The 27339-nt window shown below is 42.8% G+C and overlaps 1 protein-coding gene and 1 long non-coding RNA gene across 3 annotated transcripts in view; both read left to right on the top strand.

Moving 5' to 3' along the window:
• The first annotated feature begins 525 nt into the window (after positions 1–525).
• Positions 526–11265, top strand: LOC122112372. Its single transcript, XR_006148200.1, has 3 exons — positions 526–593; positions 5613–5618; positions 11214–11265. It is a non-coding gene; the product is annotated as an uncharacterized LOC122112372 (long non-coding RNA).
• A 15551-nt stretch (positions 11266–26816) lies between these two features.
• Positions 26817–27339, top strand: part of Smco4 (single-pass membrane protein with coiled-coil domains 4) — a 54133-nt gene continuing 53610 nt past the window's right edge. The window contains exon 1 of one of the 2 annotated variants that reach the window (XM_042685188.1): positions 26817–26900. The gene's annotated coding sequence lies outside the window, so the exon portion shown is untranslated. Of the gene's footprint in view, positions 26901–27122; positions 27148–27339 lie in introns of those variants that run through there. The other variant, XM_042685189.1, reaches the window with a different exon arrangement.

The raw sequence follows: 27339 nt of genomic DNA, 5'->3' as shown, positions 1-27339 counted from the left end.
AGCTTCTTTGATACTAACTCCACATGGTGTCAGAATTTAATGGAATTGTAGGACACATACCTTGTGCCCAGAGAATCAGAGAAATGGTCACTAGTGTTGAAAAATACCTTTGTGAGATTCTTTATTTTATTGAAAAGTTGTTGAGCAGGGGGTTACAATTACGTAAGTAAGGCAATAAGTACATTTGTTTTCAATCATTGTTACCCCATCCTTCAATACCTCTCCCTCCCCAGTTGTAATGTTCATATCCAACATAGTGTCAAGTGAATATCAATGTTGCCATGGTTCATCCGTAGTCCTGTCCTTTCTGTAATTTCCTTTCCCTTCCACATATTGCATTATCTAATATGCAAAACATGAGGTACAAAAAAACTAAGAGAAATGAAGAAAAAAACACTAGAGAGAAAGAACAAACTACATATAGGGTCTATCCATTCATCTATTGAGGGGCATTTGGGTTGGTTCCATATCTTGGCTGTGGTGAATAATGCTGCAATGAACATCATCATGCTGGTAGTTTTAATATGGCCTTGTTTGTGGTCATTTTGGCTAAATCCCAGAAGTGGAATCTCTGGGTCACAGGGGAGCTCTATGTTTAGTCTTTTGAGGATCTCCCTTTGTGAGATTCTTAAGGGAGAAATATAAATGCATTTGGATAATAGTCACAGATTCCATCATTTTCCCCATCTCTTCCAACTCTATCCACCAATTACTTTTAGATTAAATCCTGATTTTCTGACAATAAGCTTTCACAATCTATTTCACATCTCTCAACACTAGGATGGTAATTGTAATGGTGATGGTGGTAACAATGGTGTTGATAATATTTATTGAGCTTCCACTAAGCACTTGAGTTGTATTTTCTCATGTAGTCTTTATGGCAGCCCATTTCACCTCCTCTCTAATTTACGTATCAGTCATACCTCCCCTTCTATATCAAATTTTCAGAGACCTTTCTCCACTTGGGGCCTTTACACTTGCCCTGGTCAGGAATGTGGTGGCTCTAACTCCTCTTATAGTTGGTATCTCTTAAGTGTCAGCACTAAAGTCACCTCTTTGGAAAGATTGTCCTTGACAACCAAATCTAAGACGTTCACTATAATTATGACATGCCCTCCTGCAGAAGAGTTCTTGCACATAGAACTAACTATTTCCTATTCAAGTTTACTTTTTCTGATATTTGTCTACTTCACCACCCAGAGCATGTCATAAACGTTGTGATAATGGCACCTTCAGCACTGTCTTGTTAGCTACTTTGGAAGCTGTTACCAGCCTCCAAAACAAGTTCTCAATATGAATTTAGTGATGTGTGTGTGTGTGTATGTGTGTGTTAGGAATATGTTGTAATAATGCTAAATACCACACACATTTCTTACAAGTAATGACCTTCTCCCTGTATCAGTATTTGAAATTTAATAGATCTGATTTTCATGTGAACATTTGGTGTGTGTGCATTTGTGATCATAAGCAAAGCAGGTTCAAGTGAACTTCAGAAAGATATACCTGTGTTTTAGGTGGCTAGATGGTAAGGTGAAAACCAATCGACAGTTAGGGCAGAAGCTGCGAAAGCAAAGTATAACATACTATCTGGGACTGTAAGGCTGACAATCCAGGAACTGGGATAGTTCTCTCAGATGGGGAGTGATTTGGTGGTTTTTTTTGTTCTTAGGACAGATAGAGTGGTAGGAAATGAGGCTGAAGATTAAGCCTACCCTGTAAATGGTACTGAAAGCTGGTGAGATCATGCACAATAGATTTTGTGCTGGACACAGTCATGAATGTGGAGCAGGGCTGGGAGTAATGACTGAATTAGTACCACCTAGGAAAGGAGACCTGGACCGTGAGACATAGACATTAGAGCAAAAAAGAGTTATATACTGAGCTAATACTTTCTGTTTGTTCAGTAATATCAAGTATCTGAAATATGCACATTGAGAATTGGCCCTGTGGATCAAGCCTGTTACCCTAGATATTTGGAAAGTGGAGCCTGGGAGGATGGAGGTTCAAGGCCAGCCAAGACAAAACGTTTGCAAGATTCTATCTCACCAGTGAAATGCTGGGAGTGATAATACATGCCTTTCTTAAGCCACAAAGGAAGTAAAAATAGGAGGATCACAGTCTGTGCTGGCCTTGGCATTCATACAAGACCCTATTTGAAAAATAGTGAAAGCAAAACAAATAAAAGCCAGGGGTGTGGTTCAAGTGCTACAATGCCTCTAGCAAGGGCAAAGTGCTAAGCGACAGAAAAAAGTGCACATTGAAATGCATCACACATTATATGAATTTTCTAAAGAACAGTTTTTTTTTAAAGACTATGTTATTGAGGGGAGAATTCAAATGGTGTAATTCCTTAGAAAGACTAAGTCATAGTCGAACAAAATGAATACCAGGAGAATGGTACTTGAAAGATGAGGGGGATGTGGTCAAGGGGAAGTGGGATAAATAAATGAAGGGTAGGGGTATAAATAATAAATGAAGAGGTAGGGGTGAAATGCAGTCATAAAATTCAATGTGTATTTTACAAATCTTGAAGGGAGAGGGAAAATGATGAAAGTAAGACATTGATTAAGATACATTATATTCATAAGCTGCATTGTTGAATGATAACTCCTCTGTACAATTGCTTAAAGGTCATAAAAATATAATTAAAAAAATACAAGTTTCCAGTTAGTCATAGGATTAAAAACTAAAAGGAGCTTTAGGACAGACATTAAGTGAAGTAAGCCAGACCCAAAGAAACATAGACTCCGTGGTTTCCCTCATTTGTAGTAATTAGTATATGTCTAGTCCTAGAGTAGCTCAATAGCTATGTACATATGATCATATGAAATGATGCTAATTGAAATGAACTCCAAGACATGGACACAAGAGGTTTTTCTTTGTTGTTGTGATTTCTTTTTTCTTTTGTCTCCCCTCCTCCCTTTCCCCCGTAAGGTTTATCTCCTGTTGTCACTATATTTGATTTTGGTACGCTGGGTATTGTATAGAAGTTTACCTGAATTAGGGAAGGGAAGGGGAACAACAAAATGGTGAAACAAAGAACAAAGGGGAACCCATGCAACAGCGATACTCATAAGACAACATGTTGGAAATGAAGTTTATAACTTGTGAGGGGGAGTGGGATAAAATGAGGGGGGGTAAAAATGTTTGACAAGAAATGTAGATGTGTACATTGTAATTGTAACCCCTCTGTACATTACCTTGACAGTAAAGTAAAAATTTAAAAAAAGAACAGTCCTGTGCCTGTATATCTCTTTCCCCAGCATGGCCTTGCATTTTGGAGCAGAGTATCTTTAAGCCACTTGACTCTGCTGCATTTCCAGATGTTTGCTTCTGTTGGCTCATCATCCCTGTTTTTTCCAATCCCTGTTGCTTGAAATCCTATTTATTGTTCTTGGCTGAGATACATAGTCACATTTAATGCCACCTATAACGCTGAACTTCTTTTATATAAAATTAATTGCTCTGCTCTATTCCATACTCTAGATGCTTTCTGCATCTAGATGTATCATGTAAATTATATCAAAACACAATCTTGTGGTAATTAATGGTATAGATTCTTTAAAGTCAGGTTGCCTAGGATAGTGACTCGCCACATGACTCTGAGAAGTCTCAAAGTGTTCTGTGCTTTAGATACCTCACCAGTGAATTCAGAAGATCATCATCACCGTCATCATCACCATCATCATCATCATCATCATCATCATATCTATAAATAGTATGGTCTTAGTTTGATCCAGTGGCTGTAACAAAATACCATAAACAGGGTGGCTTTTAAACAATAGAAATTTAATTTTCATGTCCTTTGAAGCTGGGAAGTTCTTGATCAAGGTGCCAGTAGATGTAATGTGTGATGAAGAACTGCTCCTTCATAGAGAGCCATGTTCTCCCTGTAATGCCATAGGGCAGAATGGGCAAGGGGGTTATTATTATTATTTTGCTGGTCCTGGGGCTTGAACTTTGGGTCTGGGTGTTGTTCCTGAGCTTTCGTGCTCAAGGCTAGTGTTTTACTACTTGAGCCACAGCTGTATTTCAGGTCTTTTGTAGTTAATTAGAGATAAGAGTCTCATAACTTTCTTTCCTGGACTGGCTTTGAATGGTACTCCTCAGATCTCAGTAGCTAACATTACAGGTGTGAGTCACTGGCACCAGGCAAGGGTCCTTCTCTCTTTGCACTTGTTCTAGGGCTTAAACTCAAAGGCCTAGGGGCTGTCCCTGAGGTTTTTCTCTCAACACTAGTGCTCTACCACAGACACACACACACACACACACACACACACACACACACACACACTTCTGGCTTTTTCTGAGTAGTTTACTGGAGATAAACATCTCATGGACTTTCCTGCCTGGGTTGGCTTGGGACTGAGATCCTTAGATCTCAGCCTCTTGAGTAGCTAGGATTGCAGGTATGAGCCACCAGCACCCACCAACTGTCTCTCTAAAAGATACAAATTTATTTATGAGTCCTTATAATTAATCATCCCTCACGGCCCCACCTCCTACCATTACTTATGGATTAGCATTACATTATGAATTTAGAGGAGATATAAACATCCAGATTATAGCAAATACTGCTACCACAGAGTCGCCAGCAGGATCTAGTGTGGAGTTTACAAACAATCCCTGGTACATAGCCAGTATCAAGGGTCTTGTTATTTTCTGGTTAGTCTGTTTTTCTGAGTGTAGGCGATGCAGGTCTTATCGCCTTTAGACCTCCAACACCTGGCTTAGTACCTGGCCCACCATTATCCCCAGGCAGCTGTTGAATAATTGGATTATGCTGATGAGAAAGCTGAGGCTCAGAGCAGTTCACAGACATGTCCCTGAAGCACGCTCGCTCGAAGGATCTTGTCCCATCCACATTAGGATTTCTGAAAAAAAAAAAAAAGGGCTGGGAAAGTGACTCAGTGGTAGAGCGCTTGCCTTGCATGCCTGAGGCCCTGGGTTCAATTCCTCAGCACCACATAAGCAAAAAGAAAAAAGCCAGAAGTGGCGCTGTGGCTCAAATGGAAGAGCGCTAGCCTTGAGCTGAAGAGATGAGGGACAGCGCCCAGGCCCAGAGTTCAGGCCCCATGACCGGACCCAAAAAAAAAAATCCAAGTTAGGATTTCTGGCCTAGCCTGGATTTTTACCACTGAAAGTAGAAAAAGTGATTTTGTCCATGTACTTTTAGCCAGGAAAACTTGGTGCATTTAAACTCATTTTTCATGTTGCCTTTTATGACACCTTGGAGAGACACATTTACAGTTACAGAACATTAAAAAAAATGTAAGTGTAAGCTTCTGAAATTGCTGTGATTTAGGGAATGATAAGTGTTATTTTTTCACAAGTTTTATATAATGTGAGTACATGCTATGGAGTAATCTGAACAAAAGTTGTAAATAAATTTAAAAAATCACTTATCTTGAAGCTAAAACATGGTAGTAGTGTATGCCTATATTTCAAAATACCAAAATATGTGGTATTTATAACCATTTAAACGTGAGCCAAACCCTTAAGGTATTTATGGGCTTGAGGCCTTGTGAAGCAGAGTTTGGCTGTGTTTGGGGACTCTCATTTGGAATCCCTAGCTCCTAAGCATGCGCACTAGGGAAGGGCAGGGGGATAAGGTGGAGGTCCACACTCTCCCTCTTTTCTGTTTCCTGCTGGTGTTCACCCTGCCCTACTTGAGGGAGAGTTTAAGGAGTCACCCTGGTTCTAGGGTTTGAATTTTGGGCCTTACTCTTGCTAGGCAAGAATTCTACCACTCGAGCCATTTTTTTATCCCCTAAAAGCCCTGATCTGTTGCGGGTTATGCTACTAGGCTGATGATCAGGAGCCCAATTCTAGTAAAGGAAACCAACTTGCTGACTGTCTCCTGTATTTAATTAATTAATTAAGGCAGTACTCAAGTTTGAATTCAGAGCCTCATGCTTGTCAGTCAGGTGATCTTCTACCTGAGCCATGCTTTAGCACTTTTTGCTTCCTTTATTTTTCAAATAGGGTCTTGTTTTTGGCTTGTGTTTGTGTGGAACAAAATCCTCCTATTTTTACTTTCCACTTAGCTGGGATGACAGGTATGTGGCCACTATGCCTAGCATTTTCTGTTGAGATTGGATCTCACAGAGTTTGATGTTTAGGCTAGCCTAGAGCACGATCCTCCTAATCTCTATCTACTGAGTAACTAGGATTATAGCTGTGAACCTATAATACACCTGGCCTGATTGCCTTTTGTATATCCTCCATGTATTACATACTTTCTCTCCTTTAATTTTCACAATAATTTCACGAGATGAAATAATTCCTGAAGAGAGTTGGTGATCTGATCAGGACACCTGTATTGTAAGTGGTAGAACCAGATTAAATGCCTGGTGTATCATGGCAGCAATCTTTGTCCACCAGTGAAGAAACCATATGTACTGTATCCATTACTCATGCAACGGGAGAAATAAAGTTCTGATACATGCTGAGTGCCTGAGTGTTAGGCTTCTCAGGAATAACAAGAGACAGAGAGAAAGAGACAGAGAGAGATAGGAGAGATAGTCATATATTACATGATTTATATCTTAGATTGTCATATTATTTTATATGTAATATACTATAAATATTTTATATGTAATATAATACACTTGCTATACATATGTTATATGTAATGTGCAGAATATATATTACAAATTATATATTACATGTTGTATTATATATGATACAATATACATTATATATCATTATATATAATATGTAGTATTTATATATATTTATTATCTTATATTTTATTGTATTATACTACATTTTTATCATATATTTTATATACATATAAGCTATCTAAAATAGGCATATCCATAGGAACAGTCCATAGAGTAGTGGTTGTCAGGGACTGATAGAGAGTGAGGAATGGACAATGACTACTTAATAGGTATGGAGTTTCCATTTGGGATAATGAAAATGTTCTGAATGTAGATGATTGTGATGATTGCACAACTTTATGAATATATTGAATGCTACTAAATTGCACACTTGAAGTTGGATAACATGGTAAGTTTTATATGTATCTTACTCCCATTCAAAACAAACAGATGAGAACCTGGCACGTCTTTGAGTTTTTCTCTTGTAACAGATGTGTTTCTTCCTTCTTCCTGATCCTAATAACTCCTCATAAATGACGTGTTTGTAAAGAAACTGCACAGTGCTTGTAGCTGGTAGCTACTCAGTCTGAGGATTGTGGTTCAAAGCCAGCTTGGGCAGAGAAGTCAGTGAGGCTCTTATCTCCAATTAACTAGCAAAAAGTTGGAAGTGGAGGGATGGCTCAAGTAGTAGAGTTCTAGACTTGAGTGAAAACAAGTTCTCTTACTTGGCTTTTTCACTCATGTCAGTACAAGGTCCTGAGTTCAAGCCCCACTACCAGAACAACCACAAAAAAGCCTACCCAGTCCGTCCGTCACTCTCCTTACTTCTCAGACCACTTGTCGACTTCCCTTCATATGAAGGACGATTTGGAACTCTGTCTGCCTGTGGGGTCTGGGTGCTTGTGAAGCATCCTTACTTACACTGTGCCTGCTTGTGCCTCTTGGTTACTGCTGTTCCTTTGTCTTGCCTCTGGTTTCACATGACACCAGCTGCTTATTTGAACTCATCTCTTCCAGCTGTCCATTGGGAGACCTACATTTTTTTTGGCCTGGGTGGATCAGGCTGGCCTGTTATCAAATGCTCTGCCTCTTCCTACTCATCTTCAGTCCTTCCCTCTCTAGATATCTGTAGATGCTTTCTTAGTCTCATACCCTACTATGAACTTAACTATTTTATCTCTTCATTCTCTTGTCTGTTAAATAGCTCCAATTAATCTTCCATAGGAACTGTATGTAGCTATCCATTCTGCTTTCCTATGACTTTTCCATGAAGCATACAAGTATTACTGTCTTCCCAATATTGTGGAAATTTTATTTTTTATTGAAAAGCTTTACAGCAACTGTTGTGGCATTCCATGTGCTTTATGGCTGCTCAGCCTTTTCTGAAAGCTTTCCTGCACTTAGGGAAATCTCCACATCAGGAGTTGTTCCTTCCCAATGCCAAAAAATCCACTTTCCCAGCCTCCCTTGCAGTGAGAATGTTGACACATGGCCTTTACTACTAGGGAGACATAGATTCAAAGGAAAGCCAAACAGAATGGGGCCATTTTCTGGAGATGGACGCAGAGCACTTGGTATCTGGAGAAGAACTGAATCAAGAGGAATTTGGGACATGAAAGGAACCATTAAAAATGATGGTGCAAGTCTTCAGCATCCCTGAAATAATGTGACGCAGACGGCCATGTCTTCTACGCATGTTCTCCATTCCTTCTCCTGGTGGTTTGATGTCAAAGAGCTCCTTCCTGCCAACATAACTCACATGCCACCCCTCAGCAGCCACTGGAGAGCTGAAGACAGGGTACAAGTATTTGCTTTCAAGAAACCATGTTTTATGTTCCAGGACTTTTCCCCAAGAAAAGGATGCTAGAAAAGGAATGTCAGAAAAGGATGATGTCATTAGATATGGAAAAAGAAAAAGAGCCTTTTCATATGCTAGCTGCAAAGGAACCTGGCTGCATCTAAGAGAGAGAATGTGGCTGGAAGCAGCGCTAGACTATGGCAGGCCCATCTGTTCAGAGCAGGCTGGATAGAATGGCTAGGAGCTCCATCAGACATGGCTAGAGAGTAGAGAGAAGAGTACAGCAGCTGGAGGTAGGTGGGGAGATATCAGGACCTAGAAGAGAATGGAGAGAGATGCAGAAGCTGGGAAAAGAATGGATGTTTTGGCCTAAAATGAAAATCAATCTCTTGTTGATTCAGAAAATCAAGCAGTTTCCATCTTTTCATCCTACTGGGGAATGTAGGGACTAGAAGAGGAGTAAGACTCAGTTCCTACCCATAGAGAGCTGACTGTTTAATGGAGAAGGCCAGACACCTGCTCCATGCCAGGGGATGCCTGCTTGTGCTCAGGGAGTCTTGGTATAGTAAATAAGAACTCAGAGGAAGCAGAGAGAGAAATGGGATCTGAGATAGCTTTTTAAAAAAGGAAAACTGGAGCCAGATCTCAAGGAATGAGTAGAATTTAGAACAAGCAGAGTTGGGGCATTTTGGGTGGAGGCAGGTGGACACTAGGTTTGACACAGTCAGGAGACGGTAAGCAGAGATGTCTGCCCAGCTCAATAGAGTCTAGAGGTGGTGGAGGGAAATGAGGTGAAGGTGCACCTAGTGTGGGATTTAGATAATGCCACCCCAGTATTGTCATCTACTAAGTGGCCAGAAAAGACACCGTAGTGGTTGGTGTTCATAAAGTTAAATGGGATACTTGATTAGTGAACTTTGTATTATTCGGGCCCTTCCTAATAGCCACTCTTCCTTGGAATGAGGTGGTTGGACACTATCCAATGGATAATGTGTGTCTGCCCGTGTTTCTGAGCAAGAAAAGGAAATTCAAGACTGGCAAAGAGGGACTGATGGAACAGATTCAGGGGGACCATTGTCCCTGGTGGGCTAAGCTTAGAGCCTGGGTGGGGCAAATCTCAGAATGAGAAGCAACTTTCCCTAGAGCTTCCCAGAGCTATCAGGCAGGTGGGTATGCTACCACTGCCCTCCACATGCTGGGCAGAGTGTGTGGGATAAGGAGCTCAGACTGTGCCCCCTTCCCTATCAGTTGTCATTGCCAGCCATTCTTCAGTCCAGGTGGAATTTAGCAGGTGTATTAAAAATACATTCAGGCATAATAAAACCTATTTTAAAATACAGTGTGTCCAATGAGTATTTAGTGGTGTTGTTTAATATGCATAAGTGCAAACCAAAATGTACTGTGTAGACCTAAGTACACATTAGCAATTTTATAAGTGATCTGAAATTGCAGAGTACATGAGAAACTTGAGGGGAGGGTGGGAAACAAAATACCATTAAACCTTGGATTGTGCATTCTATATTCTCCCAAATGAGACCTTAAAACGTTCCTAAGAGAATTTGTTATGGAGGTTTTAAGTGACTGATGCATTTTTGTTTTATTCTTTTCTTGTATGTGTGTGTATGTGTGTGTGTGTGTGTGTGTGTGTGTGTGTGTATGTGTGTGTAGTTGGGCTTGAACTCAAAGCTTTGGGCTCTTGCTTGGCTTTTTTCCTCAAGGCTTGAGCTATACCATCTGAGCCATACTCCATGTCCAACTTTTTGCTGGTTTATTGAATATGAGTCTCATAGACTTTTCTTCCCAGGCTGGTTTTGAACCACAATTCTCAGATCTCAGTCTCTTGAATAGCTAGGATTATAGGTGTGAGCCCCTAGTGCCCAAAAGGAAGGCTGAACCCATAAAAGGGTTAGCATTCATTCAGCAGATATTCTCCCACTTCTCCTCCCCCCAGATCTCACAACCAAACACCTGTACTCCATCCATGTGGATTTACCACTTCTGTCTACCCTCCTATCTTGTTTTTATATGTGCCTCACATAAGCTTGTTTCTCTGGACATCAGGTAATGGCTGCTGCTTTGGAAGATTTGGAGATAGCAATGTTCAGAGTGAGGATGATTGATGGTTGAAAGGAAGGAACTACCAGATAGAACTGAGCTTTGTGGACTAGATAGAAAGGGATAGGGAACCCAGCCCACCAAGACTTTCCCAAGGGGCCTTTTACCTTATTGTCTTGGAGGCTCTTCATTTGCCTGATGAAAATTTTAGTCTTGCCTCTAAATAATGTTTCGTATACAATGAAGCACACAGATGACAAGAAAGCCAATTATCCAAGCCTTTCCATTTCCTAACAAATGGGGCAATGTCATTCTTTCTGATGGAGGCATAGAAATCCATTGTGTATATATACCACATTTTCTTGATCCATTCATCTACTGAGGGGCATCTGGGTTGGTTCCATATCTTAGCTATGGTAAATAATGCTGCAATAAACATAGTTGTGCTGGTAGCTTTAGTGTGATCTTGTTTGTAAACATTTGGGTAAATGCCCAAAAGTGGGATTGCTGGGTTATAGGGGAGCTCTATGTGAAGTCTTTTTTTTGGGGGGGTCCAGTCATGGGACCTGAACTCTGGGCCTGGGCGCTGTCCCTCATCTCTTCAGCTCAAGGCTAGTGCTCTACCACCTGAGCCACAGCGCCACTTCTGGCTTTTTTTCTTTTTGCTTATGTGGTGCTGAGGAATCGAACCCAGGGCCTCAGGCATGCAAGGCAAATGCTCTACCACTGAGCCATCTTCCCAGTCCTATGTGAAGTCTTTTGAGGAACCTCCATACTGCTTTCCAAAGTGGTTGAACAAGTTTACACTCCCACCAACAATGAAGTAAGGTTCCCTTCTGTCCACATCCCAACCAGCATCTGTTATTAGAGTTCTTGATTTTTGCCATTCTAACTGGGGTGAGGTGGTTTTGATTTGCATTTCTTTTATGGCTAGGGAGGTTGAGCATTTCTTCATGTGTCTATTGGCCATCCTTCTTTCTTCTTCAGAGAAGTTTCTCTTTAAGTCTTTAGCCCACTTATTTATTGGGCAGTTGTTTCTTTGAGGATTTGTTGTTGGGGGATTTAATTTTTTGAGTTCCAAATATATTTTAGATATGAGACCCTTGTCTGTTGTATGGCTAGTGAAGATCTTCTCCCAATTTGTGGGCTTTCTATTGATCTTGCTAGCTATGTCCTTTTCCATGCAGAAGCTCTGCAACTTCATGCAATCCCATTTGTCCAACCTTTCTTTGATTTGTTGTGTTTCCGGGTCTCTATTAAGTGAAGTAAGCCAAGCCCAAAGAAACATAGGTCCCATGGTTTCCCTTATTTGTAATATCGATATATGTATGAGTCAAGCAGAAAAGGTCAGATAATGTGATGTAAGGAAAATGAACCCTTAGATATGTATTTAAATGTTTTTTTTTTCTTTCATGCATTTGTTTCTAACACATTTATAAGATTATTTCTTTGTTGCTTTGTATGTCCCTCCCCCACAGTATAACCCCTGCTTTCACTATATTTGATGTCGGTATAATTTGTGGAGGAGAAGGGGAAAAATAAGTTGTTTAAGGATAACTGTGGACCCGTTACAACAATGAGAAGTACAAGTTGTCGTGTCGAAAACGAACTTTACAACTTTGGTGGTGGTGGGGGAGGATTGGGTAGGGAGTTGGGGGGAGGCTGGGAAGGGATGTGAAGGGTAAACAAAGGAGGAGGCTGCAATGCTTGATAAGAAATGTACTCATTATCTTGCCCATGTAATTGTAACTCCTCTGTACAGTATGTTCACAATAAAAAATAAAAATTAAAAAAAAATTAAAAAAAAGAAAGCCAATTATGTTGACATGCATAAAATTAAAGCATTTGATGATTAAGAAATACATATGCTTCTTTATCAACATACTGAATATCAAGATCTAGCTATGAGCCTAATAATGCTATGCTTTAAAGCAGAGGATATGTTGAATTGAAATTTCCTTTGTACAATTACTTGAAAGTTAATTTAAAAATTAAAAAATAATAAAGTAGTGAGAGGTGCAAAGGGTATTGCTGACAGTCCTGTGGTTTTGCCTAATCTCATAATTAAGGGAATATGAATGAAAATTATGAACAAAATTTAATTTTTTCCAATCCACATTCATCCACAGACCTTGGTTAACAAACTGCTTTGAGCCAGGCGCTGGTGGCTCCCGCCTGTAATCTTAGCTACCCAGAAGGCTGAGATGTGAGGATCGCAGTTCAAAGCCATCCCAGGCAGGAAAGTCTGTGAGCCTCTTATCTCCAATAAAGCACTCAGAAAACCAGAAGTGGTGCTGAGGCTCAAGTGGTAGAGCGCTAGCCTTGAGCTGAAGAGCAAGTGACAACACCTTGGCCCAGAGTTCAAGCCCCACGACTGACAAAAAAAAAAAAAAAAAAAAGGAACTGCTTTGAGTTGGGTGTGGTGATTTATGCCTGTAATCTCAGCATCTGAGAAGAGTTTGGGAGGATCACTAATTTAAGGCCAGCTAGAGGAAAAGTTAACAAGCATCCATCTCAAAAACAAAATAAAAACAAATGAGTTGATGGTGTAGCTTAAGTTGTAGAGCAAATATAACACTCCAGTTTCAGTTCCTAACAACTCAAAAAATAAAATAAAATTTTTCTCTGAGATTGATGGTTTCTAATCTGGTTTTTCAGCCAGAACCCCTTTCAGTATCTGATATGATCTCACTAGAGGAAAAGGTACTTTTTTACACATATTAATTATATCATGTCTCTCAATACCCTGGTTGGTTGTGAGGCTTGAACTCAGGCCCTGAGTGCTATCACTGAACTATTTTGCACAAGACTAGAGCTCTATCACTTTTAGCCACGGCTCCACTTATGGTTTTCTGGTGGCTCATTGAAGAAAAGAGTCTCATGGACTTTCTTGCCCAGGCTAGCTTGAACCACTATCCTCAGATCTCAGCCTCCTGAGTAGCTAGGATTACAGGTGTGAACCACCAGCACCTGGCTTTTATTTTTTTTAAGAATAATTTTTTTGGGGGGGCAGGGGGAGGATGGGAAGGGATGGGAAGGGGAAACAAAGGAGGAGGCTACAGTGCTTGATAAGAAATGTACTCATTATCTTGCCCATGTAATTGTAACCCCTCTGCACAGTATTTTCACAATAAAAAATAAATAAAAATTAAAAAAGAGTAATTTTAATTTTAATTTCATTTTATTTTTGCTGGTCCTGGGGCTTAAACTCAGGGCTTGGGTACTACCCCTGAGTTTCTTTTGCTCAAGGCTTACTTTCTACCACTTGAGCCATAGCACCACTTACAGAAGATTCCTGTGTTCCTTGCTCTAATTCTTCTTGTACCTCACCCATGGGCTTTTCTTACTTAGAATTCTTTGGCTGTAACTAGCAGAGAGCAACGGGGCCCCACACAGTTATAGAGGGCCTGTGGCAGACTCTTACTGGCATCCCTTCCTTCCCTCTCTGCAATGAGTGAGCCACTTGTAGCCCAGCTTTGTACACTTTAATCGTTGTCATCATGCCTGAGTGATCTAGCGTGGGTGGAGTGCCTGTCACTTCACCTGCTAGAAGCTGGGCACCTTGATGACAGGCCCATACAAGAACAACTAACTTTTACAAGTATAATTTCATGCTTTATTGTCTTCTCACCCCCACAATGAAAAAGGTATGAACATGGAGCAGACTGAAGAGGAAAATAAAGCTCACTGTAAGTACCTTGCAAAGTGGTGATTAATACTGAGCTTCCTTGGTGTTGGACACCCTTTAATGTTTCTGAAAGCAGAGCATGGTTCTCTATAGAGATGGTCTCAACGTGATGGTTCAAGCTTACATGATTTGTTGATCTTATGATAGTACAAAAACAGTCCACAGTTAATAAAAACTGTACGTGCATTTTAGTCCAGCCACACACAGGATGACTCTCACTGGCAATGCTGGGCAGGGCTGTAGCTACAGCTCCAAGTCAGCCACACAATCGAATTGCTGATACCTACTGTGCCCAAGTTGCTAAACTATCGTGTTTGTCAAGTTTGATGTATTAAATATATTTTGACTTTTGATATTTTCACCTTATGATGGACTTGTCAGAATGTAAGGCATCCTAGGTCAAGCAACACTGAAAACAGTCTTTCCCCTCTCTCCAAAGGAGGGAGTGCTGGGTGCCTGTGGCTTACACCTGTAATCCCAGCTGCTTAGAAAGTTGAGATCTGAGGACCGTGTTTTGAATCCAGCCCAGACAGGAACATCAGTGAGAACTTATCTCCTATTAAGGGTAAAAAAGCCAAGCAAGAGCATTAGGCCCTGACTTCTAGCCTCAGTACTGGCACAGGGAAAAAAGTAAACTGCTGTTATGTTAATCAGTGTTGATCAATGTTGCACCTTACAGTTTATGAGTCTCTGAACTGTGTGGCTTTACCAATTCCATCCAGTGGCACAAGCTGGATTCTTTAAAGCTTCAGGACACAGAGCTTGTCAGGCCATTTCGCTTCTGTCTCTGCAGTGCTAAAGCACACTTACTTTGTCTAACTTGGTCCTTATTAGATATTAGATCAGATTTCTGACACACTACTACATGCTGAGATAAAGTCCAATTCCATTAAACAGGTGTTTATTGAACAGTGGCCATGAGTTGAGCTGACTTCAAGGACCTGTTTACATTTGTGAGCAATAGATAAAGAGCCAAGACAGCCACCTGCTCTCCTTGAGCTGACCATTTGGGTGTGAGTCTGGCATGCACACCAGAGCCAGTGCAGTGCTCCTGGCATCACTGCTTTAGATCTCCCACGTGGTGTGTACACTTGAATGCTGTAGCTGAGGGGATCAAGAGTTCAGAGAGCCGAGTATGTGCTGGCTGGGTAAGCAAGCCCCTGTGAGGAACCTGGGATTCCCTGACAAGTTGTACTTTTTACTGTGGTTATTGTCCAAGAGACATTGAAGCCTGGCAGAAAAAAATCACATGCCAAGAGGGAACAATACCTGCTTGTCTCTTTGGCCTCATCTTCAGATCACTTCCTGAAAACTCTGCCATGATCTCTCAGTCTAAAATTAGTCTCCTTGATTAAACTTTCTCATAGGACCTTTTTCCAGAGTCTACATTAAGTAATTATCATTTGTAATTATAGGCTTAGTTTTCCTCTTCACTGGTCTGTGAGCTTTGCTAGAACTGTGTTTTTTATGCATATCTCTGTGTTCATAAAACCCAATACCTTGCATGAATATTTTAGCTGCTCAGTAAACATGTTTGGCCTGATTGAAGAGTTAAGGGCAGACTAGAAACCTTTGATTACTTTTTGCTGCTACTGCTGCTCAGGTATGAACAAGGATAGAAGTGACAGAAAACACCTTTATTTGGATGGGGCAGAGGCAGTACTGTTGTTTGAACTCAGGACATTGTGCTAATAAGTACTCTTATTACTTGAACTCATTTTGCTTTTTAGTTATTTTTGAAAAGGTATTCTTTCTTTTATCTCCTTTTTCTTTTCTTGAAGCTAGCCTCAGATTTAAATGATACCATGTTTTCCCATAGCTGAAATTACAGATGTATAGCACCTTACTTGCTTGTTGGTTCTGGCTCACATATTCCTTGGGCTAATCTTTGAACTGTGTGATCTTTGCCTCACAAATAACTAGGATTATAGGCATGAGCCTTTGAGCCCATCCAAGAAATACCTGGGTTTTGAAATCAGGGTCTTGTATTTCCCAAGTACTCTTAACACTGGGCTACAACTCTAGCCCTGATTTTTGCAGGTTATTTTCAGATAGTGTCTCACTTCCCACTGGAAGCTGAGCACATTCTATATTAGGTTTCTCAATAGCCAAGATCACAGTTGAGAAGAGACTATCTCAAACTTTTCACTGCTAAGGCTGACCTCGAACCATGGTCCCAACAGTCTCAGCCTTCCAAGAAGCTAGGATTATATTCCTAAATCATGAATGTGTGTGTGTGTGCGTGTGTGCACACGCACGCGCCAGTGTTGGAGCTTGAACTCACGGCCTAGGCTCTACTCTTTAGTTTTTTTGTTCAAGGCTGGTGCTTTGCCACTTTAGCCACTGATCCACTTCTGGCTTTTTGGTGACTAATTGGAATAAAAGTTTCAGACTTTCCTACCCAGCCTGGCTTTGAACTGTATTCCTCAGATCTCAACCTCCTGAGTAGCTAGGTTACAAGTGTGCACCTCCAGTTCCTGGCTTTTTGAGAAATAACTTTTGATGTTAAAACTGTGCCAGAGCAAAAGGCACAGCTGGTAGATGAATCACTGGTGATTTTGAGGATTGTGGGTCTGAAAGTTAAAGTAATTCAGTAATGTTCTTTTTCAGTTTGGAAGTTAAAAACCTTAGTCGACTATTTACAACCTATGGAATAAAGATGAAGCTGTCCTGCTCCGTTCTAAGCATGCTGACAGTTCCGATTTTAATGGGGCCCTGGGGAGCTGCGGTTTTATTTTAGTGTGGTCTGACTTTACCAAGCAAACCCCCTGAAAGCCTGCAAAGAGTCAGATGAGTACGAAGACAGGCAAGGTAATGATGCTCTAATTTCCACTGAAAAAGAAACTTAACATTTCCAGAAGGAAGGAAGCTGTGAAAAAATGAAAGTTAAAGAATCTGCTGGTATTTTTGGCTGGAGAATGTGCTCTGGCTGCTGGAGCAAGGCTTGGGTAGGATCTCCTTCTGTCCTTCAACTGAAGTCTTAAATTTCAAGAAGCCAGGGGGAGCAGGTGTGAAGATCTTGGTTGAACTTTTCTTGAGTGCTCCTTTGGATTTGTAAAAACAAAAGTGGACATCTTTGAACTTCTTGTGCAAACGAATCAGCTTATTTTTGTTGTGGAATGAAGTCGATAGTAATTTTGTTCAAAACCTTTATTTAAAAATCTGAGGATTGAATCTGTGAGATTCTGTGTGTGTGTGTGTGTGTGTGTGTGTGTGCGCGCGCGCGCGCGCACGTGCACGCGTGCGCCAGTCCCAGGGTTTGATGTCCTGGGGTTTGAACTCAGGGTCTGGGTGCTGTCTCTGAGCATTTTTGCTCAAGGCTGACACTCTACCTCTTGAGTCACAGCTTCACTTCTGGATTTTTTTTGGTGCTGAATTGGAGACAAAAATCTCATGGACTTTCCCAGCAAGCCTGGCTTTGAATTGTGATCTGCAGATCTCAGCCTCCTGAGTAGCTAGGATTACAAGCAGGAGCCACTGGCATCTGACTGGTTTGTGAGATTCTTACCTCTAATTAACCATGTAAAAGCTGGAAGTGGAGGTGTGGCTCAAGTGCTAGAGTACCAGTCTTCAGTGAAAAAGCCATATGAGAAAGCAACGTCCTGAGTACCGGCCTTAGGACCAACACAAATACAAAAATGGATGGATAAATAAATAAATAACGAAATGAAATAATATTAAAAATACATGATGCCACTAGTAGTGAGGAAAGACACTTTATCTCATTGATACTTACATAGTAGTTTTCTTTGTGAAACACAATGTACAGCTATGTGGGGAAGTGAATAGGCTAGTTGCTGATACAAATGTAAATGCACATGGCTTGAAGCATACTGCTTTCCAAATGGAAGCAGCTGAGTGGAGTCTCCTCTCGGCATAGAGAAGGTACATTTCCACAAGGGTCTTTTCATCTTTTGGGAACACACAGTCGATTTTAACTTCCAGCTGACAGCAATTAAGCACTTGTGACATTACTGCAAGAGGCCAACTTAGTGAATTAGTTTAATTTTCTTTTGACCAATATTGGGCTTTGAACCTAGAGGCCTCTTGCTTGCTTTACTTACTTTGCTGGTACTCTACCACTTGAGCCAGGCCCCAAGATCAGCTTTTTGTTGGTTATTTTGGAGAAGGAGCCTTGAGGACTTTTCTGCCTGGGCTGCCTTTGAACAGCAATCCTCCAGATCTCAGCCTTTGAGCAGCTAGGATTACAGGTGTGAGCCCCACCAGTAATTAGCTTCAGTGTTCTGAGTCCTATTAGTAAAGCTAGTAAAAAATAGTCTTTTTTATGTAGCTCCCCTGTGTTAGGCCATCTAAGGCCTCTTCACACTATAGATGTACACAAATGCATACAGGTGTATCTTTTTTTCCCAATAGTAAAGAGCCAAGGTACAACACTTTTGTGACTCATAGCCAGAGATATATTCTTAGAGGGAAGTCTCAGTCTTCTTCTTCTTTTTTTTTTTTTTTGCCAGTCCTGGGCTTGAACTCAGGGCCTGGGCACTATCACTGATGATCTCTGTGCTCAAGGCTAGTGCTCTACCACTTGAGCCACAGTGCCACTTCCAGCTTTTCTAAGTAGTTTATTGGAGATAAGAGTCTCACAAGCTGGGTGCCAATAGCTCATGGCTGTAATTCTAGCTACTCAGGAGGCTGAGCTCTGAAGATTGTAGTTTGAAGCCAGCCTGGGCAGGAAACTGCATGAGATTCTTATTTCCTATAAATACTCAATAAGCTGGAAGTTGCACTGTGGCTCAAGTGGTAGAGCATTTGCTTTGAGCAAAAGAAGCTTAAGGATAGTACCCACGCGCAGAGTTCAAGCCCCGGGATCAGCAAAAAAAAAAAAAAAACCCAAAAAATTCTCATGGACTTTCTTTGCCCAGGCTGGCTTCAGGTCTCAATCCTCAGATCTCAGCCTGCTGAGTTGCTAGGATTACAGGCATGAGGCACTAGCACCAAGCTCATACTTACTTTCTAACCAGTGGAGTAAATATGACTGCTAAGAAGGCATGATATGCAAATAAGAAGGCTGGGTTTCCATGACTGAAACAACAGCAACAGTGGCTGCTGAGCTGGTGGCCCCCGTGTCAACCGTTCATTCAGTGTAGGGACTGCCAGACCTCTGAAGTTGTAAAGTGGACACTTTTGAGGTCTTCCAGATTTATGGGCCAAGAACATTACAAAAACATCAGAGTGTAGGGGAGAACCAAGGGTGTTAAATTTTTATTTTGCCAGATAGCAATCAAAACAGGCTGAGCTGGGGCTGGGAAGGTGGCTCAGTGGTAGAGCGCTTGCCTTGCATGCATGAGGGCCTGGATTCAACTCCTCAGCACCACATAAGCAGAAAAAGCCAGAAGTGGCGCTGTGGCTCAAGTGGTAGAGTGCTAGCCTTGAGCTGAAGAGCTGAGGGATAGCGCCTAGGCCCAGAGTTCAGGCCCATGACTGACAAAAAAAACAAAAAAACAACAAAAAAACCCAGGCTGAGCATAGTGATTCACATCTGTAATCCCAGCTACTCAGGAGTAGGGAAGGAAGGAGGGGCATGCTTTCCTGCCAGTCTAAGCAAGGTAAGTGACCCTGTCTCAAACACAAAAGGGTTGGGCGCATGACTCGTGTAGTAGAGAAGGTATGTGTCCACAAATGTCTTTTCATCATGCAGGCTTCTGCGAACTCACTTTCGATTTTAACTTTCAGCTGAACAGCAGCTGAGCAATTGTGACATTACTGCAAGAAACCAATTTAGTATTTAAACCTTGTATTCAGCAAAGCCTGAGGTGAATTACTTTAATGTTCTTTTGACCAGTATGGACTTTGAACCCAGAGGCCACTTGCTTGCTTTGCTTACTTTGCTAGCACTCTACCACTTGAGCCTAACAAGTATTAGGTCCTGGGTTGTTCAACTTGTGTATATCACAGCAAGGAAAAAAAAAAGACCCAAACCCTCAAAACCTCCAAAAGACCAAAATATAACTAATAAAGAGCAAATACCCAAATGGCTCCTACATGACACAGTATGGTATGTGCTGTTCCCCATTTGTCCTGGGTGTGAGTCCTCTCTCATCAGCCCTAAGCACGAATCTTTACAAACTATGCTCCCCATATTTTCTCCATCTTTTCTCATTCAGTTCGGCAAAGTCAGAAGAACCACAGGCCCAGGTCAACTCAGTCATTCAGGGGCCTGCTTGTCTGTTTTTGTTTTTATGGTGCAGATACTGGAGCTTGAACTCAGGGCTTTGTGCTCTTGCTTAAGTGTTTGCTCAAGGCTGGCACTCTACCACTCTGAACCACAGCTCCACTTCCAGACTTTTGGTGGTCAATTGGAGATAAGCATTTCTCAGGATTTTCTACCCAGGCTGGCTTTGAACCACATCCCCAGATCTCAGCTACCTGAGTAGCTAAGATTACAGGCATAAGCTATCTTTGCTAGCTTGTCTGTTCTTTTAATATTTAGAATCTACTTAAGAATATAGAGAGGGCAGACGGTATAACTTCTTTTTTATGGAGGAAGAAATGAAAGAAGCAAATAAGCATATAAATATGCAACTACAAAACATGATGAGAACAGTAAAAAAAAAAAAAAAAAAACCAAACCAAAAAATCTTTAGGAGTACATGACAGTATAACAGATGGAGTGGTTAAGAAAAGCTCCCCAGAGAAAGTGACATTTAAGCTAAGGCCTGAGAGACTACATAAAGGACAGTCTTTGCTGTCTGGTGACAACACCCTATTGAGTGTCTTCAGGGTTTTCACTCAAGGCATCCTATTTTCCTCCAGGTAAGAGAGTGGTTGTCACCAAGAGAGGTCAAACGGAGTTTCTTCTCAGGATGGGAATCTGGAGTGGAAGGATGGACAGAAGAAACTAAGTGGGTGGTGTCAGTAGCAGTGTCTGTCTCCCCTTAGATTCCTGAACCATCCTTTTCGCTCAAGGCTAGCATTCTACCAGTTGAGCCATAGCTCCACTTTTGGCTTTTTGGTTAATCAGAGATAGGAATCTTACAGACTTTTCTGCCGGGGCTGGCTTCAAACTGTGATCCTCAGATTGCAGCCTCCTGGATAGCTAGGATTATAGGCACGAGAAACCTATCTTGATTCTTAACCTGTCTGAAATTTAGCTGGAGAGATTGTGAACTGCCTATCTGCCTAACAACTTTTTTGTTTCCTGTCATCCCCCCAAATCACTTTCCATTGCTTGCAACCACAGAAGTCTCATGGGTCCAGATCAATAGAATTTAGTAAAGCATAGAGATTCACAGAAGAGGACTTCCATAAATCCAGTGTGTGCAAAAGGCTTGAAGTATAGAGCTGGCTGGTTTGGAAATTATAAAGAAATTCATCAGGGCAGAGCAGAATGAATCCCTCTGCTGGGGCATGCTGCACAGAACTTGCAGGGGCCAAAAGCCATATTAAGAGTTTGGATTTTATCCTAAATGCAAAGGAAAGCTGAAAGTATTCTTTGAGCATAGGAAGATTTTTTTTTTTTACATTATGCTTGACTTTTATTTTCTCTGTTGTAAAACTCTACAGAATTCAAAAAACAAAAAAAGAAGGCATTCATTAAAATAGCACATAAAGTATTTGTCATACAAAACAAAAACTACCATAATGGCATTTTGACAGTTTATTCTGAAGGCTATTTCAAAACAATGTTATAGATGATCTAAGAAAATTATACAAAACACACTCATTAAATAAGTATGGTGATTAAATCAAAATAACGGAAATAGGTTCTCTTCTGCCAATCTGGAAATAAGTTCTGGAAGATTTTAAATAGCAAGAAATGTCAAAGAGAAAAAACCCCCAACAGAACAGCTCAAGAGTGGTACTGTTGAAAGATCATCCCAGCTTCTGCTCTGGGACAGTTCCAGGACCCTGGAGCTTTGTAAGGCTCTTCTCATCTCTTGTTGCTCCAGTTTCCTCCTCTATAAAATGAGATGGTCTCTAATTGCCCTTCATTCTCTGATGCTCTATGATCTGTGATAAAATGTCATCAATAATATTGTGTGTGTGTGTGTGTGTGTGTGTGTGTGTGTGTGTGTGTGTGTACATGCCAGTCCTGGAGCTAATGCTCTGTCATGTGAGCCATACCTCTACTTTTGGCTTTTTTGCTAATTAATTGGAGATAGGAGTGTCTTGGACTTTCCTGCCCCAACTGGCTTTGAACCAAGATCTTCAGATATCAGCTTCCTGAATATCAAGGATTACAGGCATGAGCCACTGGTGCCAGCTTAATCTTCTCATTTTATACACTTTTTATGGGTTCATATCAGTTATGCAGGGAGTAGGATTTCATTATTACATTTCCACACGTTTATACTGAATTCCAACTTAACTTCTTCTAGCACATTCCCTGTACCCTTCCCTCTAAGAAGTAGCATCCCCAACAGGTTTTCTCATTCCATTTTCACAGTTGCAAATAGTCTATTTTATATATGTATGTATGCATGTATATATGTCGGTCATGGGGCTTGAACTCATGACCTGGGCACTGTCCTTGAGCTCTTTTGCTCAAGGGTAGCATTCTACCACTTTGAGTCACAGCGCTACTTCTGGTTTTCTGGTGGTTAATTGGAGATAAGAGTTTCATAGATTTTCCTGCTTGGTCTGGCTCCAAACCATGATCCTCAGGTCTCAGCCTAACTCATTAGAAATACAGGTGTGAGCCACCAGTGCCCTGCCCTAAGAGTCTATTTTAATGGTTAATAATCATATTGGTTGACAAGGGCTAGTGGCCCATATCTCTAATTCTGGCTACTCAGAAGGCTAAGATCTGAGGAACAAGGTTTGAAGCCAGCTCAGGCAGACAAAAGAGTCCAAGAGATTCTATCTCCAATGTACAAGCAAAAACAAACAAACAACAAAAAACCAAAAAAAAACCCCACCAGAAATAGAGGTGCGGCTCAAGTGGGGGAACACTGGATGTGTTTTGCTAAGAGCACATGGCTCTGAGTTCAAGTCCCAGTACCAACACACACACACACACACACACACACACACACACACACACACACACACACACACACACCTGATAATCTTGTCATTAAGCTTAAGTGGCAGATATAACATATTCAACCCCTATGATACTTATGTTGGCAAACCAATCAGCCTTAAAACTCTTGGTGGTTTATTAGCTGTTTTTGGCATAGTGTTGCAAAGTATTTGAAACAGTATAAGGCTCAGTACCCAACTCAATGCAGAACACTGCAAGAGGGAATTGATATAAAATCTGATGTTCTGCTAAACTCAGACTGGTGATGGAATGCCTCCTGACAGAAAATGCGGGCAAGACTACTGACTCATGGGTGAATTTCATCAAGACCTTGTTTATGTGTAGTGTGTACAGCAGTTATCTAGTGCGTGGCAAACCATCCCAATTCGTAGTGATGCAAAACAACAATCATTTTATTTCTAGAAAACTAGAGTCGTTTTTGGCTGGCGGGCCTTGCCTGGGGCTCCATTGTGATGCTGAATTTAGCTAATGGTTGCGAGCTGGAAGGGCATGCCTTTCTCTCCCTGGGGTCTTTCATCTTTAAGGAGGTTGGGCCAGATTTCTTCACTGTGGTCTCAAAGCAGTGCTTCAAGACAGCAAGAAGCGAGGCACAAGTGATCAGCTCACAAATGTCATCATATTCTCCAATTCTAGTGGCCTTGTCAATGTGGGAGCAGCTCACATAAGGGCAGCTTGGTATGCATGCTCTATTAGAAGCTACTAGAGAAATCGTATGTGAACTTTCCCTCTCAGATTTGCAATACAAGATATATAACTCTAATTTGGAAATTATAGCACTTTCACAAAGATACAATAGATAAGTCATTAACCAGAATAAGGGAGCATTTGACACTACATTGAGACTGAATGTTCCCGGGTGTGGGTGGCTCATGCCTATAAATCTAGCTACTCAGGAACCTGAGATATGAGGATTAAGATTCAAAGCCAGCTGGGTCAGACAAATCCTGAGAGACATTTTTGTTTTTGTCAGTCATGGGGCTTGAACTCTGGGCTTGGGTGCAGTCCCTGAGCTCTTCAGCTCAAGGCTAGCGCTCTACCACTTGAGTCACAGCACCACTTCAAGATTTTTCTGTTTATGTGTTGAGGAATCGAACTTAGGCCTCATGCATACCAGGCAAGCACTCTACCACTGGGCCACCTTCCCAGCCCCAAATCTGAGCGACTCTTATCTCTAATTCACCCGCAAAAAGCCAGAAGTGGAGGTGTGGCTCAAGTAGTAGAGTGCCTTTCTTGAGTAAAGAAGCTAAGCAAGAGTATGAGAGGCCTTGAGTTCAAGACCTAGTACTGACACAAGCAAAGGAACCCAAATCCTACTTCAATGGCTCTGTTTGCCTTACAAAATTAGTCATTAATTTTAAACAGTGGCTTAAAATCTACAGTTTCAACAAATTAAAGCAAGCTGCCCAGCAATACCACTACCCCAATTCAGTCTTTAAGGCTTACTAATTTCACATTTAGGTGCATATCATTTTCTCCCTTCCTCTGCTCTCACAAAGCATTCATCTAGGTGTCTGCCTGTCAGCCATTACAGCTCAAACTCCTGTAAGGACAAAAGCTTTCCCTCGTACATGATTGTCTCTCTCAACCTTGTAGCACCTAGACACTAAATAGATGTTCCTGAAATGCATGCCAAATAAATTAATCAGTAGTAGCTTTCATTAATGTGTTTTAGGGATGTCCTTTAAAGACTGGGTTCCTGATAACTCTTCCATTGTAGCAAGGTGTTACATTCAATGGTACATGGTTAAAGGGCTGAGGTACTACAGGTGTGAGGAGTCAGGCTAGGACTTTATGCCCCTCTGATGGTCTGGTGGTTATGGGTGGGTAGTTGTGGAGGTTAAAGATTCCAGATTCTTGGTATCTCCAACACATGAAGGGGATACACACACATGTGTGCATGTACATCCAGAAAAGAAAAATGGCAAAGCAAAAAGGTGAGTGGAATATGAAAGGGGGGGGGAGAGAAAGAGAGAGAGAATCTGTTAAGAGAAATGAAAGCCAGAATGGCTAAGTATTTCAGTTTTCTAGGGTTTGGGGAGTATCTCTAACTTGGCAGGGATCAATGCATGTACATGGTTACTATCCTATGGTTGTTAGTACGTAATAAGATGTAAGGCATGTGTTTTAAGTAGGCATTTGTTACACAAAGTCAGGCTAAAGATGCCAAGGGCTCCATTGCACAGGTGTCTCAGACCAGGCTGAGAGTTTCTCCACCCCCCAGAGAGAAGTCCTAACCTCAAATGGACTGCCAATTGCCCTCAAGGAGATATTCCTTGGGAGGTACAGGGGAAGAGCTGGGGGTAGGGGGGGAGATGTCTCCTAGGGTGTGGCTAGGAGAGCAATACAGTCTTTCTATATTCTTTCTGTATTGCTAACCTGTCCCAACTGTACAGCTGCTTTATGTGTGGATAAGGAAGAATCTTCTAGGAGTGTTTAAGAAGGACAGGGAGAAGTCAGGAAGAAGCAGTACACAGGAGGCCCCCAAACAGATCATGATGACTGCTTCTGAAATCAGGAAACTAAGCACTTGTTCATTAAGAGGTTGGCCACAGAAACTTGTGTGTAAAACCTACAGAAAAGTTGTTCTACAGCTCTTAAAAAAAACAAAAACAAAAACAAACCCCAAGATGTGGCCAGGTGCCAGTGGCTTACGCCTGCAATCCTAGCTACTCAGGAGGCTGAGATCTGAGGCTTGAGGCAGGAAGTCCATAAGACTCTCACCTCCAACTACCAAAATAAGCTGGAAGTAGAACTGTGGCTCAGGTGGTAGAGTGCTAGCCTTGAACAAATAAACTCAGGGACAGCACGCAGGCCTCAAGTTCAAGCCCTAGAATCATCACAAAAATACAAACAACCTCCCTCCCTCCCAAACCAATCAACCAAAAACCCCAAGATGTGTTCCTGGGGTGGCTAGTGAAGAAGGGATAGGGGCAGCCTTGTCCCCTAGGGCTGACTCACTTTGGGGGACAGGTGACAGTCCCACTGTACAAGGGTTTAAGATTGTTCTCAGGTGGAAAGGTAGCGGTATATACACATAGATTGCTATCACCTGTTAGATCAGTAAAAATACAAATGACCATCATAATACATTACACAGAGAAGGGTGGGCAAACTCTTGACGGCGGTGCATGGCCTCAATCCTCACAACGACCCTAGGAGGTAGGTTTTATTCTTAATTTATAGGTGAGTTGATTGTGGCCCAAGGAGATGAGCTAGCTTTTAACTGGTCGATTAAGACAACAACAAACCGTGCCGTTGGTCCGCAATCCCCGAGTGGCATTCAGCTGCGTGGGCCCTGTGCGGCTCTGGCGTTGCTCCCAGGTGGAGGTGCGGGGTACCCCACAAACAGGCGACGTACAGAAAGCCGAACGCAGGTTCTCGGTCCCCTCCACTCATCCAAGCCCCACCTGAGCCGAGGCTCTGAACCCCGAGCGCTGTGGAGCGCGGGGGGGGGGGGCGCTGCCGCCGGGGAGGGCGCGCGTCCGGAGGTGCGGGTCCCCGGCGGCCCAGTGGCGCCCAGTGGGGCCGGTCTGGGCCGGGCCAGGCTGGGCAGGGGTGGAGGGGCGGGGAGGGGGGGTTAGGGTTAGGGCGGGATTCGGCTTCCCGGCGGCAGAGGGCGCCTGGCGCTGCGGTCCGGCGCGCGGAGCCGCCCGCGCGGGCGCCGGGAAGAGGCGAGGCGAGCGGCGGGCGGGCGAGCGAGCGGCGGCCCCTGCCACGTATTCCCGGCGACGTCGGCGGAGGCGGCGGCAGGTGGGCGGCGGGGCCAGGGGGCCGCCGGGCGGCCGGGCGCGGGACCCCGGGGGTGCGGCGCCGCCACCGCGCGCTTCCCGCCACGCGGGCTCCGCCTCCCGCTCCACGGCGGGCTGCGGGCCGAGGCCGGGGCGCCCGGGGTCCCGCGCGCAACTCGCGTCGGCGAGGGGTTCGGGGGTTCGGCCGCTCGTCGTCTCCGGTCGCCGCGGTCCCTCGGCTCCGCGCTCCAGGGCCCGGGCCGAGGCCGGTAAAAGTTGGGGCGGAGCGCGAGCCCCGCGCGGGCCGGGCGGGAAGTGCGGGCGCGGGCGGCGCGGGGACCCAGCCGGGGAAGGCGGGCGGCGGGCAGGGCGCGCTCGGCTCCGCGCGGCGTGGGCTGGGGCTCGGCGGGGCCCTGTGGGCAGCCCCGCGCCGCTCCCGGTGTCCGGGGCGGGGACCCGGT

The sequence above is a fragment of the Dipodomys spectabilis genome, unplaced genomic scaffold (genome assembly GCF_019054845.1).
Source record: "Dipodomys spectabilis isolate Male_0828 unplaced genomic scaffold, ASM1905484v1 ptg000094l, whole genome shotgun sequence".
Taxonomy (NCBI): domain Eukaryota; kingdom Metazoa; phylum Chordata; class Mammalia; order Rodentia; family Heteromyidae; genus Dipodomys; species Dipodomys spectabilis.
This window is presented reverse-complemented; position numbering and strand designations above follow the sequence as displayed.